This window comes from Nycticebus coucang, chromosome 13 (genome assembly GCF_027406575.1).
Source record: "Nycticebus coucang isolate mNycCou1 chromosome 13, mNycCou1.pri, whole genome shotgun sequence".
Taxonomy (NCBI): domain Eukaryota; kingdom Metazoa; phylum Chordata; class Mammalia; order Primates; family Lorisidae; genus Nycticebus; species Nycticebus coucang.
Window position 1 is genome coordinate 37,965,893 of NC_069792.1, and position 17,774 is coordinate 37,983,666.

A 17,774-nucleotide genomic window follows, 5' to 3' on the forward strand; every position below is an offset into this window, starting at 1 on the left:
ACTTCCAGGAAGGAGACAGGGACCTCAGTCCTACACCCCGATGGAACTCAGTTCTGCCAAGAACTCAATTCTGGATTAGTGAGGAGATAGATCCTCCTGTCAGAGGCACCTGAAAGGAACACAGCCATTTCAGACTTTGACTTTTAGCCTGGTGATACCTGCATCAGATGTGTGACTTACAGGCTGTAAAATAGTAAATCTAGTTCGTTTAAGCCATGAAATTTGAGGTTAATTTGTAATAATAGCACAGACCTGAATACAGTGGTGGTGTTTTCATTTTGTTTTGTGGGATTTTTTCATTCGTTGGTTTGTTTTGACACTACCCCTTCTCTTTTCACATTTCAATAGAACAGAAGGGTGTTAGTGATCCAAAGGCATGATAAATGTGGATTAGAGAGGGTAACACATAAACTCTGTCCTGCCTTGAAAATAAACTTGTTAATGAAATTCATTAAATTCTCTCTTTCTCTCTCTCTCCCTACCCCTGGACTTTATACTAGAAAATAAAATATAGAAAAAGATTGCAATTTTTGACTTGAGTTGTAGCTGAATGGTAAGCCAGGGATGGAGGTTTATGATGGACTATGTGCAAAAGAGAGTAATTGAGAAGAAGAAATGAGGATCTACCAGGGGAGAGTTGTCAGGAGGAGACAACATTCAATCAAGCAAGTCTGCAGAGAAAAGAAGAGACCTCACAGCCCTTGACCTAGAGATGCCTTGCAAGTTCCAGTTCCCACTGAAAAAGGTTCCAATGTACTTCTTTTCTTTTTCCTTTAGATAATTACAGGGAGTCTTCTTCACTCAAAATAATTGACCTAACTAAAACATGAATATTATCCGTGAGGAGTCTTTAACAGAGCCAATTTAAATGATTTAATCTAGGAAATTAGGAGAAAGAAAACTGGGCTACAAAAGGAGAAAAAGAAGGGATAGAAAGATAACAAAGGCTCAGAACTTCATTCATGAAAGCATATGTGGGGCAGGCCACGGTGGCTCACTGCTGTGATCCTAGCACTCTGGAAGACTGAGAGGAGTTCCAGACTAGCCTGAGTAAAAAAAAAAAGACCCTGTATCTACTAAAAATAGAAAAAAATAGCCAGGCATGGTCATGTGGACCCATAGTCCAAGCTACTTGGGAATCTGAGAGAGGAGAATCTCTTGAGCCCAGAAGTTTGAGGTTGCTGTGAGCTAGGGTGACACCATTGCATGCTACCTAGGACAACAAAGAAAAAAAAAAGAAAAGGCACAGGTGAGAAATTATGTTTAGGACTGAGTAACTTCTGCTAGGTCAGCATTACTTTTTAGGAATAAAACAAGGGAAAGGGAATGTACAATGGTGAGTGGATCTCTCTTTTTTCTCTTCCAGAGCAGCTTGGGTTTGAGGTCTACAGTGTCTTCATCACTTAATTTACGTGCAGGCAGCTGATAATAACTCTGGTTGATTTTGATAGGTACCATTCTTTCCTTACTTAACCAGTTTTGAAATCTGCTACTCACAGATTTCTGTACACTAACATATAATTTTTTAACAAACCCAGCTATTGCAAGCTTTGAGTAGTTTTCTTCTGATATTCATCCTTTTCTCCCCTTTCTGTTCCCATAATTGTAATCCTAGATTGGGCATATCTTGACTGACTTAACAACTACATGAGCGTCCTTGATCCTGTCTTTTCCATCAAACATCACATAGATATGTCCCTAAAAGAATTTTTTAAAACTCGTTTTGATCTTGTCACTTCCTGAATCAAAAACTTTAAATGATTCCTTGACATTAATAGTTTCTTATATAGTAGAGCTTTCAAGGTACTCTGTGGCCTAGTTTCAATTTACATTTTTTATGCCTCACATCCTATATTTCTACAGAAATCATCTTATCAAGCCAACTTGGCTCATTCAGAATCCCTTAAATATACCTCTTGATCTTTTGCCAGCATGATTTTTGTCTGTCTCATTCTTCTCACCTTCAATGTACTTGCTCCCTGGCACATGTTGCCTATTCAAACCCTGCTTCTCTTTTATTTAGTGTCTTTCAAAATAACAAATTCTTCGCCCCTGGCATAGATTGTGCTCCTTTTCTTTTAATAACAATGAAAAGAAAACTTCAGAGCTCCAAGAAAATAACACCATTGGTAGAATTTTTCCTTTCTTCCCTATCAAATACAATGTCAGGTGATATTTGGATTTTTCCTACATCGCTTTCGCTTTAGTCATGAAGGTGGGAATCTGCAAACATCAAACTATCCTAGACTTCAGAGCTGGGTCAGACAGCCCTAAGGCAAGGGATGTTTTGACCCTTTGTTTTTCATTACTTTCCCTAGACAGAGATTGAGAGTTCCTGGTGAAATCAAATTACAATGTCAGTAGGTAAATGCCAATGCCTTAAATTAATGTGGAAAACAAAGGGATACCTATCTCCCTGATCAGTATTCTGGGACTGATACTGAGGAAGAGTAAAAACATGGGGCCTTAAGCAGCAGATGTGCTCATTATTCACTCTCGGAGCAGATTTGTAAGAATTTTAACAGGAAAGGGCCGAGTGATCTTGCTTGGCAGGCTTACTGAAGGAAAATGAGATTCTGAGAATCTTTCAAAATACACAATTTAAATAGTAAACATTTTGATCCCTACTGCCTATAATTTTCTAATTTCTGAACTCCTAAAGCCCATAATACCTTTCTAAACCAGGCAGTGAGGATTGATCATGAATTGGCTGATGAGACTTATTTGTCATCTTTCCTTCTTATTTAAATTATAGATTGTGTTTTAAATTATTACCTATTTTTGTCATTTAATCAAATTATAAGTTCTTGTTTTTTGTGTATCCACAAAAGTGCCCACCAAAACTTTCAGTCAAATAATATTAAATGGGCATTTATTATGAGCTAAGTACTACTCTTCTGCTTATATTATGCTGTATCTTACCCATATGTAGTTCTTTCCCCCTGCTTGGGTTGCCATTTTTAAATGCTTAATGTCTGATAGGAGACAGAATTATAACAGAATAAAAAAATTACCTGCTTGCTGCTTTAATGTTAACAGACATCATACAGAATATCTTATACAATCCTGATTGGACAAAAAGTTCAAAGTTTAGGCTCAACAATTGAGAGATGTTTTTCACCAGTTTATGTAAACTCCATCACTGCAATTGAAACCAAACTAGAAAGAATTCTAAGAACTTTGACTACACTAGATCCAATATCAAACGGTCTAGTCTGTTGTTGATTTTATACTCCCAGATGCTTCCTAACATGATCATCAGTGTTTATGAGTGTTAAACTTATTTCATTTTCTCCAGTCATTAAAAATATTGATAATAAGCATAATAGTTCCAAGTGAAGAGCAGAGGAAAACTGCCTGGAGGATCCTTGAGAATAACTTAAACAATTTGTGGCAGCTGTGGTCTATGGAACTACTCCTGAATGTCACGAAGCTATCAAAAATAGGTTACATTGATGGTGCCTGTAGCTCAATGGGTAGGGAGCTGACCACATACACCAAGGCTGGTGGGTTTGAACCTGCCCCAGGCCAGCTAAAACAACAATGATAACTGCAAAAAAAAAAAATAGCCAGGCGTGTGGTGGGTGCCTGTAGTCCCAGGTACTTGTTAGGCTGAGGCAAGAGAATTGCTAAAGTCCAAGAGTTTGAGGTTGCTGTGAGCTGTGATGCCATGGCACTCTACCCACAGTGACAGCTTGAGACTCTGCCTTAAAAAAATAGGTTACATCTTTTTTAGCAAACATGTCACAAGGGCAGGAACACTAAGAGATAGTCAGACAGTGAGAGGTTCTTCAAACAGTTTTAGTCATAAACCAGTGACAGTATTGGGTAGTGCCTGTGGTTTACTGGGTAGGGCGCCAGTCCCATATACCAAGTGTGGCAGTTTTGAGCCCAGCCCCAGCCAAACTGCAATAAAAAAATAGGCGGTGTTGTGGCAGGCACCTGTAGTTCCACCTACTAGGGAGGCTGAGGCCAGAGAATTGCCTAAGCCCAAGAGTTGGAGGTTGCTGTGAGCTGTGATGCCAACGCACTCTACAGAGGATGATAAAGTGAGATTCTGTTTCTAAAAAAAAAAAAACAGTGGCAGCATTTCATGTATTTGTTGGGGCAGCTTACAGGGTCATTTGGTCATTTCCTGTCTTTGGCCCTTCTTAGTCACACGTGCATAGTTATAATTCGTAAGCACTTCCATAAAAAATTTAACTCTTCAAAGCTATCTGCAATCCATTTTTTGTATAGGCTCCATACTTGTGGTTTTCAGGGATTTATTGGGGGTAAACTTGGTCCAAAGTCAAATCAAATCAAACCAAAGCAAATAATAAATAGTAACACTAATAAGAGAAGAGTAGTAAGATATGTATTATTCTGTAGTTTATTGTATTACTTTGTGGATTTTTTTCCTTAGATGTTTGTTTCCCTCAACCACAGGAACACCCCCTTTATGAATAAAGAAAAATTGAACTATGTAACAGTATAGCCACCATTTTCAGTGTCAATTGGAAGTACAAATATAGAACAGAGAGAAATCTTTTTAGGATTTATCCTTTTCACGGGGGGGTGGCTATTTGTCCACTCCATTTAAGCAATTTCTGTAACGAAATATTGATTGATAGCTGCCATGTGCCATAAACTTCTTCCTCTTTTTTTTTTTTTTTTTGTAGAGACAGAGTCTCACTCTACCGCCCTGGGGTAGAGTGCCATGGCGTCACACGGCTCACAGCAACCTCTAATTCTTGGGCTTACGTGATTCTCTTGCCTCAGCCTCCCGAGCAGCTGGGACTACAGGCGCCCGCCACAACCCCAGCTATTTTTTTGTTGTTGTTGTTGTTGTTGTTGTTGTTGCAGTTTGGCCGGGGCTGGGTTTGAACCCACCACCCTCGGCATATGGGGCCGGTGCCCTACTCACTGAGCCACAGGCGCCGGCCTGCCATAAACTTCTTAAGTAAGAAGGAAAACTGGGTGTCTTTGGCCGTCTCATATATAACAAATGTCCATTCTTTGGCATGTATGTTTCTGTCAGGGAAAGGAAACACCGCTTAGCAGGAAGGGAAAAAGAAGGCTTGAATGTTATGCAAAATTTGTTATCACATATAGTCCAATTAAGTGTATTTTTTATGTCATTATAACATTCCAATCACCAAATATAATAAGTCTAGAAGATGAAAGAATACTAACAATTAGTATCGTGCATAAATGGTGAAATCACACTGCATTTACAGATGTCATAGAATGCTAGTGGTGCTGCTTTTCAGGTGATCACTATGAGTTTATCATTCATGCTTTCTCTGAATGTTTTAGCTATTTCAAAAGCATGATCTTTTATTGTACACCATAGAAATTATACAATTAATATGCGAAAGAATGACTTTATGACATAGTGAGACTAGAATTATATTGGTGAATGCAGATAAATTAAAAACTAATTAATTTAAAATGTATTGACTGGTGGCCACTTATGGCATGACACCTTGAATGCTTTAGTTAGCAGTTGCATTATTCAACAGAAGTCTAAGTGGGAGTGATTGACAAATGTAAGGATGCGGGTCTCCTATCATGAATACAGATGAAGCCAGAGGTAGCTTTTTACTTCATTTGTTATTTATGATTGCATCTTATAAAATATATTTTTGTTGTCTGATTTAAATTCAGGTTTTTGTTTGATTTCTGTTCTTTAAATTTTGTTATCTAAAGTTCTTTAGGAATTACAAACCACATGCTGTGTCAATGACAGAAAAACATTGCCCATTAAATTTAATTAATAGCTTAGACTGATTAGCAATGGCTGAATAATATCAAAGGGGTTTCAGCAATATATTTAATGTGTAGCAATTCTGTTATTTTTAAGAAATATCATCAGTTCATCAGTCTGTCTTTAATTATTACATTTATGGTCAACAATTTTTCTTATTTTTATAAATATTTGCTAGGAGAAATAGGTGTTAATAGTTTGGGATCATATAATGATCCCAAATGATCTAAATATGTTACTATGCAAATTCTTCTAAAGAAAATAAATAATAACAGGCATTTAATTGTAGCACATTTTCTTGATTATTGATATTTTAAAATTATAGCAGAAATATTTATCTTTATTATTTCCAAAAATTTTACAGGTAAATAATAGCAAATAAGCTAGGTTTTGAGTGTGCAATTTTATTATTAGAATGCCTCAATTATAGCAAACACCTCTTCATTATTTATAATAATACTGTTGTGAACAAAAGACCACAGATGTAGAATGTTGGCATTTGCGTGAGCAGCACTGCATGAAGGCAGAGTTGACTGCATACCAGCGAGGGATTGAAGTATGAGAGCCCAGTTCTTAACAAGTCCAAAGAGCAGACTTTAACACCTGCACATACTAAGGCCTCCTGTGAAATCTGTGTTGTGATCATTGACAGTAAAGTAACAAACTGGTCACTGTCTGGGAAGGAAGAAGTAGCACAAAGAATGTTCAATAGGGTTGGTATAAACCTCAAAGGCGCTCTTTGTAAGATTTTGATGTTTCATAGACAACATAGGCAAATACATATTTGAATAGAAAGCAAGATGCATTTGAAAACAGAGGTCTTCAAAGTAATTGTCCAGAGGAGAAAAGGGAGGATACTGAGATGGAGGAGCTTTAATGAGCTTCTGAAGCTTATTCAAAGGAATGCAACATTAGGGACCTTTGGGCTTTTTGAGTTTTCCACTGATTGCTTGACAGGAAGCACATGTGTGTGTTTGTATGCACAACTCTCACATATCTTCCTATAAAATATTATTACTAGTATACTGGCCTAGGGATGACACTGGATGCTTCAGTTCACACTTTTTATTCTTAATTTTTACTATAGAAAAAATTCCTTCTACATTTCTTAAAATTTTGAAGGTAGGAAAGTAAACATATTAAAAATTTAAAATAAAATTTTCCTGCCTGTGTCTAATGAATTACAGTGAATGAATTAATTTAGAGTGAATCAAGGGATATCATGGGACATGCCAGTATGAGCATGAGTCATTCGAATCTTAAGCTAATCTCTCAAGCAATGCCATGAATTTACATTATATTAGGACTTTCATCTCTTCCGTTTTCATTGCAGATTTTCTTAATTATTCAAAGATACATAGTATTTTTTTCTTGTAATGTCATAAGAAAACAATTTTTGTTGTAGATCTCCCCAATTACAGTTAAATGCCTCTAATTTTATCATGATGGTATCTTGTATCATGTTAAAAACAGTTGTAATTGTCTACTCAACTTGTTTTTTATTTCATATAGGATCACAGAATACATACACATAATGTGTACATATGTGTACAATCAAAAAATAAAATTAAAAATCAAAAAATTCTCATTTGCAATAGCATCAAAAATATATGAATGTGAAACGTAAAATTATGAAATTCTTAAAGAAAATATAGGAGAAAATTTTTGGAATCTAGGAATTAGGCAAAAATCTTTTTTTTATTTTATAGATCTTTTCATTTATTTTTTTATTTTATAAATCTTTTTATTTATTTTTTTATAAAAAGTAAAAAAATAGTAAATATAACTTTACTAGAATTAAAAATATTTTTTCTTCAGAAAACACCACCAAGAAAATAAAAAGTCAGTTAAAGAGTAGAAAAGGACATTTTCAAAATATGTGTCTGGTAATGGACTTGTATTCCAAAATGCATAAAAAGCTATTACCACTAAAATATAAAATGGTAGCACTATTAAAAATGGGAAAAATATTGGAATAGATCCAACAAATATGTATAAATGGCAGATAACAAGCAGATAAAACATACTCAACATCATTAGTCATCTTTAAATTTGCAAATTAAATCCACAATGAGATACAACTACAAACCCATAAGAAGTGCTAAAATCAAATACCAAGTATTGATTATCATGTGGGGCAACTAGGTTCTTCATACAGTGTTGGAAATAGTATAAATCTTACTGCCACTTTAGAAAATTGCTTTGTAGTTTCTTGCCATGTAGCCCAGCAGTTACCTTTCTAACTATCTAAGCAAGAGAAATGAAAACATATGTCTACAAATTTTATATGTTGGAGAAATAAATATAAATGGCCATCACATTGAGAATGGATAAATAGATGTGGCATATCCATGTGATGGAATACCTTCCAGCAATAAATAGAATGAACTACTGATACATGCAATAATGTAAATGAGATGGCTTATGCCTGCAATCCTAACACTTTGGAAGGCTGAGGTGGGAGGAGTCCTAGACACAGGAATTCAAGATCAGCGTAGGCAACGGAGTGACATCCCATCTCTACAAAAAATTAAAAAAAATATTAGCCTGACATGGTGCACAGGCCTATAGTTCCGGCTATTCAGGAGGCTGTAGCAGGAGGATTTTTTGAAGCCAGGAGTTTGAAGTTGCAGTGAGTTATGATGGCACCATTGCATTCTACCTTGGGCAAGATTGGGAGACCCTGTCTCAAAAAAAAAAAAAAAAATATATATATATATATGTATATTTACTTAGCATATACATATGCTAAGTAAAAATGCTAGACACAATGGACTACATATTATATTATTCCACTTATACTGAAGTTCTTGCAAAGGCAAAGATACAAGAAGAGAAAGCAGTGATTTGGTTGCCTGAAACTTCACATAGGAGAGGGAAAGATTGGTTGTAAATGAGCACAAAGCAATCTGGGGGATTATGAAGGAACTTTAAATTGTATTGTGGTTTCACAACTATGTAACAGTACTAAAATCAAACTGTGTACTTAAAATAAGTGTGTTTTTTTGGTAGTAAATTACCTCAGTAGAGCTGTTAAAAATTATTAGGCTACCCCAAAGGGAGATTTTAATATATTTTCTATTTTTAGTAGGGAAAGTATGTGCTTATTTAATTAAAAGAGAAAGAAAAGCACCCATCTGGAGGGATTAGTGGGCTGCTACTACATGTGAGATTCCAGAAAGTGTCATTCATTAACTTGGTACATTTAGTCTGAAAGAATATCTGGCTGAGAAACATGATTTTTTCAGCAGTGTGAGAAACACTATTGTCACATAGGTTAGGATTGAGTTATTTGTACTAGTGTACCTATAACTAGTTTACTTCCATAAATAGAACTACAGAAAGTAAACTGGCAGTTTCATTTATAAATCAGAATGAAAATGCATTTGTATATTAGGCTGTAGCAATTTGCAAAGTCAAGAATATCAGCCTGTATGATTGACTCATAATATACAACACAATCAGAAAATTGATTGATAATCTAGACTCAAAATCTGTGCAATTAATTAGATAAAGTTGTAATAATGTGGTTCCTCTATTCGATAGCAGAGCCAGCCTTTTCCATGGCCAATCATCCCCCTCAGAGAGATGACACAGATACAGACACAAATACGGACGTAGATATATAGAGGAAGTTACATATATTTGCTAGATTGATACTTTTCATTCTAACAATTATTCAGCCTACTTAGGTAGATTTGCATTTTTCAGCATTGGAAATTAATATGTTGATCATAATATTTTATAAAGAGTGGGAAAATGTATTACTTTTTATATTAGTTATCCATTACTACACAATCAAAGCTCAGCACCTTAAAACACCAAGCATTTATTATCTCACGGTTTTTGTAGATTGATCATGAATCTAGAGTCTGAGAGCCTCTGACTCAAGACCTCTTACAAGGCTGTGCTTAAATCATCTGAGGGCCCCCCTGGGAGGCATCGGCTTCCAAGCTCACCCATGTGTGGCTGCTGGCAGGCCTCAGGTCTTCTCTGGCAGTTGGCCAGACACTGACCACCTGGGGCTCTCCTAAGAGTTTCGTTGGGCAGCTGGTTTCCCTCAGACCAAGTAAACAAAAGAGGAAGGGAGGACACCCAAGTCTTTTTGTAACTTAGTCTCTGAAGAAAATTCTCTCACCGTGCTGCCCTTGTGTCAACAGAGAAGTGTCACTGGAATCCCCGCTCCTGCGGATAGGATTACACAAAACCCTGAATACTAGGAGGTAGGCACATGGTATCATCTCAGCCGTCTTAGAGGATGCCAACCACGTTTCGGGAGAAACTTCACTGAACTGTCAGTATTACTTACACATGATTGTTGGTGAAAACATATAGCTGCAAAGAAATTCTCAATTAAATGAAGGTATAAGACTCCTCTGTTAATAGGTGAGGGGCAAGAGCCTTTTTATTAAAAATCAGACAAATAATAAGAAAAGAGAGTGGAAGTATGTTTAGTTTCAGGGGAAGTAATGAGAGGCACAGAGTTAACTCAAATAACATAAGAATCATGCTCCCATCTAAATTTTTTTTTGTATAAATCTAGATGGAAAAGTAAGAAAAGTAGGAAACGTAGAAAAAAACATCTTTTGTGTCTCCTTTGTCTATTGCCTCCTATTCCTTTCTTCTTTCTCTTTTTAAAAATCACATCCACTTTTCAAATTGGCAAAAAATACTTTTTTTATCAAACTGTTATGAAGCCCTGATACTCTAGGGTCATGACTATATCCCCAGAATGACCTTTTACTCTTTCCTCAAATATAAAAAAGATATGTGAACAAAAAAATCATAATACTTAAATGTGGTTGTGGTTGTGGTATGTACGTGTGCACCTTAGTTTAGGAAGTTATTGATAAATGGTACGAGTCTAGTCAAATGCCTAGTAATATGTTTTGATGTATTGTGCTTCTTATTATCATTGTTTTGCTTTGCTAGTTAATGAGTTTTATTAAATGTAATAATCTAGAGAGGAAATACACTTAGGTTCTTTCTTGGTTAGCATTGGGAAGCTTGGTTGTGCATTCTGTGAGTATAGAGTATACACTCTATATGACCATAATCAGTACATAGTGCCTTGAAACTGAGTTGCTTATTCTTACATAATGTAGCTAAGGAGAAAAAATAGCATTTCCATCCTTCAAAGTAAAACTGAAAGTACTCATTTTTGTATCTAAGATTACTTTTTCCAGCAATAAAGCAAATTAAAACATTTTTAAAATAGCACAGGAGAAATTAATAAAATATTGCTGACACCATAAGAGACTGTTTCTTCTGTCCTGGCAGTCTGTTTAATTTAGGAATTTTATGTCTGTAAGTCATGGAAATCTGATTCAAATAAGTATAGGCAAAATTGCTGTTTTATTGAAAGCCTCCTATATTACTGACGAGAGCTTTAAAAACTAAAACTGCATACGCATCTAGAACTCTGCCAAGACTGTCATCTCTTCTCACTGTGGGTTTGGCATATGGCATATGAGAGAGACAGTCCTCGAAGATGCACAACTTAGAGCTCTGCCATCAGAGTGAAAAAATTCCAGAGACATATTCTGATTGATCAGGAATAGGTTGAGTCAGGTACCCAGACTGGGTTCAGTCACTTGTGGCTGGAGGATCAAGACCCAGGGACTGGTGGTACCCAGGTCTGGTGTTCCTCTTATTCCAATCAGCTGTGATCCAGCAGGTAGTGTAACATGCAAACATTTTGCAAGTTAAAAATAAGCTTATTTTGGTCTCCAAGCTCAATATATTTTGTTTATTTTTAGAAATTCTATGAGGAATTTAAAAATTCTATTAAAAGTGTAACCCTCTATTCTTTGTGTTTGCACTGGAATACAAGGCAGTATAGAAGGAAAAACAGTTCCCCAAGAATGGGAAGGATGCTAGGAAAATAAAGTAGAAATGCCATCGCTGTCCCTAAACTTCTTCAGTTTTTGAGAACTTAGTCTGTCATTTGTTGAGTATTTTGTGCAAGAATATTAAGTCTAATCCAACTTGTTAATACATCTCATAATTGCATTGGAAAGTAGGAAATGTACATGAGCTGGATACCAATGTTAAATTTAGGATTCTTAATATAAGCAATTTAACATTTCTCAAATCAGAACTTTGGTTTTTTTTTTTTTTTTTGCATTGTTTTATTACTTTATTTTAAGATGACAGATAAAATTATATGCATTTACCATGTACAACATGATGTTTTCAAGTATATATGCACTGTGGAATGACTGAACCCAGCTAATTAACATTGAGCTGCAATAAACAGTCTAGTACAAGTGTCCTTATGATAAAAGGATTTTTTTCCTTCTGGGTAGATGCCCAGTAATGGGATTGCAGGATCAAATGGGAGGTCTAGCTTGAGTGCTTTGAGGTTTCTCCATACTTCCTTCCAGAAAGGTTGTACTAGTTTGCAGTCCCACCAACAGTGTAAAAGTGTTCCCTTCTCTCCACATCCACGCCAGCATCTGCAGTTTTGAGATTTTGTGATGTGGGCCATTCTCACTGGGCTTAGATGATATCTCAGGGTTGTTTTGATTTGCATTTCTCTAATATATAGAGATGATGAACATTTTTTCATGTGTTTGTTATCCATTCGTCTATCATCTTTAGAGAAGGTTCTATTCATGTCTCTTGCCCATTGATATATGGGATTGTTGGCTTTTTTCATGTGGATTAATTTGAGTTCTCTATAGATCCTAGTTATCAAGCTTTTGTCTGATTGAAAATATGCAAATATCCTTTCCCATTGTGTAGGTTGTCTCTTTGCTTTGGTTATTGTCTCCTTAGCTGTACAGAAGCTTTTCAGTTTAATGAAGTCCCATTTGTTTATTTTTGTTGTTGTTGCAGTTGCCATGGCAGTCTTCTTCATGAAGTCTTTCCCCAGGCCAATATCTTCCAATGTTTTTCCTATGCTTTCTTTGAGAATTTTTATTGTTTCATGCCTTAAATTTAAGTCCTTTGTCCATCTTGAATCAATTTTTGTGAGTGGGGAAAGGTGTGGGTCCAATGGCTATGGGCCTCAGGGAGCCATTGTGAGAGAACTGCCCCAACAAGGTCTGCCCTAGGGGTTGCAGAGCAAGGATCGGGCAGGACCTAGTAACCTAGTGACTGTGTATCATAATTTTTGAAGTAACAAAAATCCCTTGGGAATAAGCTGGGGTTTTGTTGTTGCTGATATTGTTGCTGTTTCTTTGTTAATAATGTATGATGTCTTGAAAATAAGACGAGCTTCAGGGACTGACTTTGAATCCAAGCTGTGCCGTGTATTAGACATTGTGAATGTGGACATGATTCTCATGTCTTTGAGCCTCAAATTAATCATACACTGAGTTGCACTGTTGATAAGGTGAGGTGCTACTGCATGTGTAAGGTACCTTGCAGCAGATGTGATTTTCTTCCCCTATCTTCATCAAACCCCATTTCCACTCTTCTTCACTGGTTTGCATTTTACAAAAAATGTTCTTTCACTTTGCGCTTTTTGAACCTCACAGTGTCTTTCTGTGATAAGAAAGCAAGCTGTTGTCTCCATTTTGCAGTTATGCAAACTGAGAAGCAAAGTTGAAAACAGTGGATATTCACTATACTTTTGGAAAGCTTTTAAAAAGGCTTCAGAATTAGGCCTGCCACAGTCATCCTGTTTGACTCAGTCCTTGTGTCCTTATAAGCAGACAATAGTGGGATGAAAAGGAAATTGAGAAGAATCACTGAGGACAAGGATAAAATGAGAAATGATATTTAAAGTTTAAATTGGACTAAATTTCAACTTTCTCTAGATATCCCTCAGGGACAGGAAAGAGCAACACAGTGATTGGAGATTTATACAAAATTATTTAATATATGTCCCTTAGTGAAGTTTAGATTTTTTAATAAAGCAGTTACAATTATTAGATTCCAATTTTATGTGAAAGTGTATATTCATCATCATTGTCCCGTCTTCATTTTAGAAGTAATCAAAAACTAAAAGACTAATCTGTTTTTTCCCCTAGGAAATAAAGACAATGCTGACATAATAGTGAAGAAAGCACATGGGGGCCAGAAACGAAAGCTTTGATGTTCACTTCCGTGTGTTTTTATGTCTCTATTATTTCTTCTTCCCATTCCTTCAATATTTGTGCAGCACTATATCTAGGACATTCTTTCAGGTGCTGTGGATTCTGCAGCCAACAAGATAGTTAAGTTTTATGTCCATGTTAGGGAATTTATGTTCAAAGTTGGAGAGAAATATGTTTATAAAACGAAGAAGGTAATTTTAGTAGAGTTGAGTGCTATAATGAAAATGAAGTGTTTAATTTCCTATTGGTATTGTGGCTTAACACAAAACAAATTAATTCTCTTTCATTTCAGGAAGTCAGAAGTTTAAAAGCAAGGTTTTGGCAGGATTGTGTTGTCAGGGCTGTGAGGCTTCGGGGTAGTTTCTGCCTTCTTTAGGTTCTAGACGTTCCCTGCATTCCTTAGCTCATGCCCCTGTCCTTGTATCACTTCAGTCTCTAGCTTCTCACATCACATCTTTTACTACTGATTTTTTTCTTTTTGTTTTAGACAGAGTCTCACTCTGTCTCCCTGGGCAGAATGCTGTGGGATCATAGCTTACAGAAACCTCAAACACTTGGGCTTCAGCGATCCTCTTGCCATTTTTAGTAGAGCTGTGATATTGTTCTTGCTCAGGCTGGTCTCTAATTCCTGAGGCTGGTCTCTAATCTGCCTGGCTTGGCCTCCCAGAATGCTAGGCTTATAGGCATGAGCCACTTCTTTTACTACTGTTTAATAATCTGCTTTTCTCTCCCTTACAAGGAGCTTCATACTTGGGGGCCCACCCAGGCATTCCAGGATAATTTCCCACCTCACTATCCTTAATCACATTTGTGAAATCGCTTTTCTTATTCAAGGTAAACATATTCACAGATTCTTGGGATTAAGGTGTGGACATTTGGTTGGGGTACTTTTTCTGCCTACTTAGTGAAGCTAATGGAGAGAATGATCTAGAGCGGCTGGGGCACCATGATATTGTGTGTTCACGTGGTTTATCTGAAGTGGTAACAGTTGAGCTAAGGCATAAATGCTGAATGAACTCATGCTATAGTAGCTTTCTCTGAAAAGAATTGCCAGTATATATGAGATGATAGAGTCTATTAATTTCTTGTGACTGTAACATTAAAATCATTTCCAGTTAAGAATATACAGGATTACTTTTTCATTTACCTTTGACAGCTTTTGTTAGCAAAATATATACATTAAATTTCAGCAACTGGTCATGGTTGTGAGTTTCCAGATGAGAACTATTATAGGTCAGAAAACAATATTGCAAACTCTCCACATGGAAAAATACTGATTTTGAGATATGTTATCAAATTTCATTAATAGGCAAGATACAGTATATCCAGTTACTTTCCTAAAGCACCAAAATATACAATTCCTTACCAATTTTATTTTATTCACAAAGTTTACCTTACCAAAATTAGATGTGCATTGCTAGTTTATGTTCCTGATTTATGGATCTGGAAATTTTCAAACAGAGGCATTATTATTATTGTTACTATTTTCTTTATAAGTCAGAGTCTCACTTTGTCACCCTTAGTAGAGTGCTGTGGCATCACAGCTCACAGCAACCTCCAGCTCTTGGACTTAGGTGATTCTCTTGCCTCAGCCTCCAAAGTAGCTGGGACTACAGGCACCTGCCCCAGTGCTCAGCTTTTTTTGTTGTTGTTGTTGCAGTTTGGCCAGGACTGGGTTCAAACCCACCACCCTCAGTGTATGGGGCGGGTGCCCTCCTCATTGAGCCACAGGCACCGCCTGTAACAATGATTTTTTTTTATTTTGTAAAGACAGAGTCTCACTTTATCACCCTCAGTAAAGTGCCATAGCAGCAACTTCCAACTCCTGGGCTTAGGTGATTCTCTTGCCTCAGCCTTCCGAGTAGCTGGGACTACAGGTGCCCGCTACAACACCTGGTTATTTTTTTGTTGCAATTTGGCAGGGGCCGGGTTTGAACCCACCACACTCGGTATATGGGGCTGGCACCTTACCCAGTGAGCCACAGGTGCCACTCCAAACATAGGTATTATAATAACTTTGTGATTTTATTTTATTTCTGGATTTAACAACCATAAACATAATAAACACAATAAATAGAAGTGGGAGTACCTAAGAGAAGAGTCATATCTTGATGTTCATTGCTAGTAAAAATGATTTAATAAGCTTAAAACCAATATTCAAGTATAAGTTTAGGAACTGAATTAAGGAAATGATTGCAGAGGGTAGGCAAAGGAAAACAGAAACAGGAGAGAAGTGGATGCCAGAAACCCTAAGCCCAGTGCAACATGCACTGCCAGAGGCCTAGAGCCTTTAAAACTCAAGAAGTGTCTTGCTGAAATTTCACCCCTCACCCAGCATAACTCTATGGGGAATGGGGGGAGGTGACTAAGCAGAGGAGTATGGCCAGGGCAGGAGGGGCTACTTGCTCTGGGAGAGTGAGTGCTTTTATGAAATTAGGGTATGCAGAATGTTTAAACTTTGTTAAAGATGGCAAGATTTGCTCTGGGCCAGATAAGGAGATAAAATATCTCTTTTCTTCTATCACTTTGTTGTTCATCAGAAGCCTCTGTCTGTCTGAGCAAAAAGCTTTTAGAGTATTAATTGTTACTCCTGTGATTTGTGTGTGGGGCCTAATTGGGGTCTTCTCTGACATCATGCTCTTGGACTGTTTTCACAGTTCCATGTTCTTTTTCTCTTAAAGATCATAAATACCTCAGAGCAACAAAAGTATAAAGTAAATCCATTCAATTAACGTAGTTAGTTAAAGAAATAGTTTAGTTAGAAAAATGCAAGTGCACCAAGAGGCAAAGCATAATTGTTTGCCTTTCCCTCTTGAGATTTTTTTCTTTTTTTCTTTTTCTTTTTATTTATTTATTTATTTTTATTAAATCATAGCTGTGTACATTGATATGATCATGGGGCATCATTCACTAGCTTCACAGACCGTTTGACACACTTTCATCACACTGGTTAACATAGCCTTCCTGGCATTCTCTCAGTTACTGTGCCAAGACACTTACATTCCACATTTACCAAGTTTCACATATACCCTTGTAAGATGCACCAATGGTGTAATCCCATCAATCCCCTTCCCTCTACCCACCTCCCCTCTCCCTCCCCTGCCTTTCCCCCTTCCCCCTATTCTTAGGTTGTAACTGGGTTATAGCTTTCATGTGAAAACCCTAAATCAGTTTCATAGTAGGGCTGAGTACATTGGGTACTTTTTCTTCCATTCTTGAGATACTTTACTAAGAAGAATATGTTCCAGCTCCATCCACGTAAATGTGAAAGAGGTAAAGTCTCCATATTTCTTTAAGGCTGCATAATATTCCATGGTGTACATATACCACAATTTATTAATCCATTCGTGGATCGATGGGCACTTGGGCTTCTTCCATGACTTAGCAATTATGAATTGGGCTGCAATAAACATTCTGGTACAAATATCTTTGTTATGATGTGATTTTTGGTCTTCTGGGAATATGCCCAGTAGAGGGATTACATGATTGAATGGCAGATCTATTTTTAGATCTCTAAGTGTTCTCCATATCTCTTTCCAAAAGGAATGTATTAATTTGCATTCCTACCAGCAGTGCAAAAGTGTTCCCTTTTCTCCACATCCACGCCAACATCTCTGGTCTTGGGATTTTGTGATATAGGCTAATCTCACTGGACTTAGATGGTATCTAAAAGTAGTTTTGATTTGCATTTCTCTGATGATTAAAGATGATGCGCATTTTTTCATATGTCTGAAGGCCGTGCGCCTGTCTTCTTCAGAGAAGTTTCTCTTCAAATCCCTTGCCCAGCCTGCAATGGGATCCCTTGTTCTATTCTTTGAGTTCTCTGTGGATTCTGGTTATTAAACCTTTCTCGGAGACAAAACATGCAAATATCTTCTCCCATTCTGAGGGCTGTTTGCTTGCTTCACTTACTGTGTTCTTGGCTGTACAAAAGCTTTTCAGTTTGATCAAGTCCCAGTATTTTTGAAGCTGCTTCAATT

General features: G+C 36.8%; 1 protein-coding gene across 9 annotated transcripts in view; it reads left to right on the forward strand.

Moving 5' to 3' along the window:
* The window catches only part of RALYL (RALY RNA binding protein like), a 958,719-nt gene that overhangs the window by 129,444 nt on the left and 811,501 nt on the right, over nucleotides 1–17,774 (forward strand). The window lies entirely within an intron of this gene.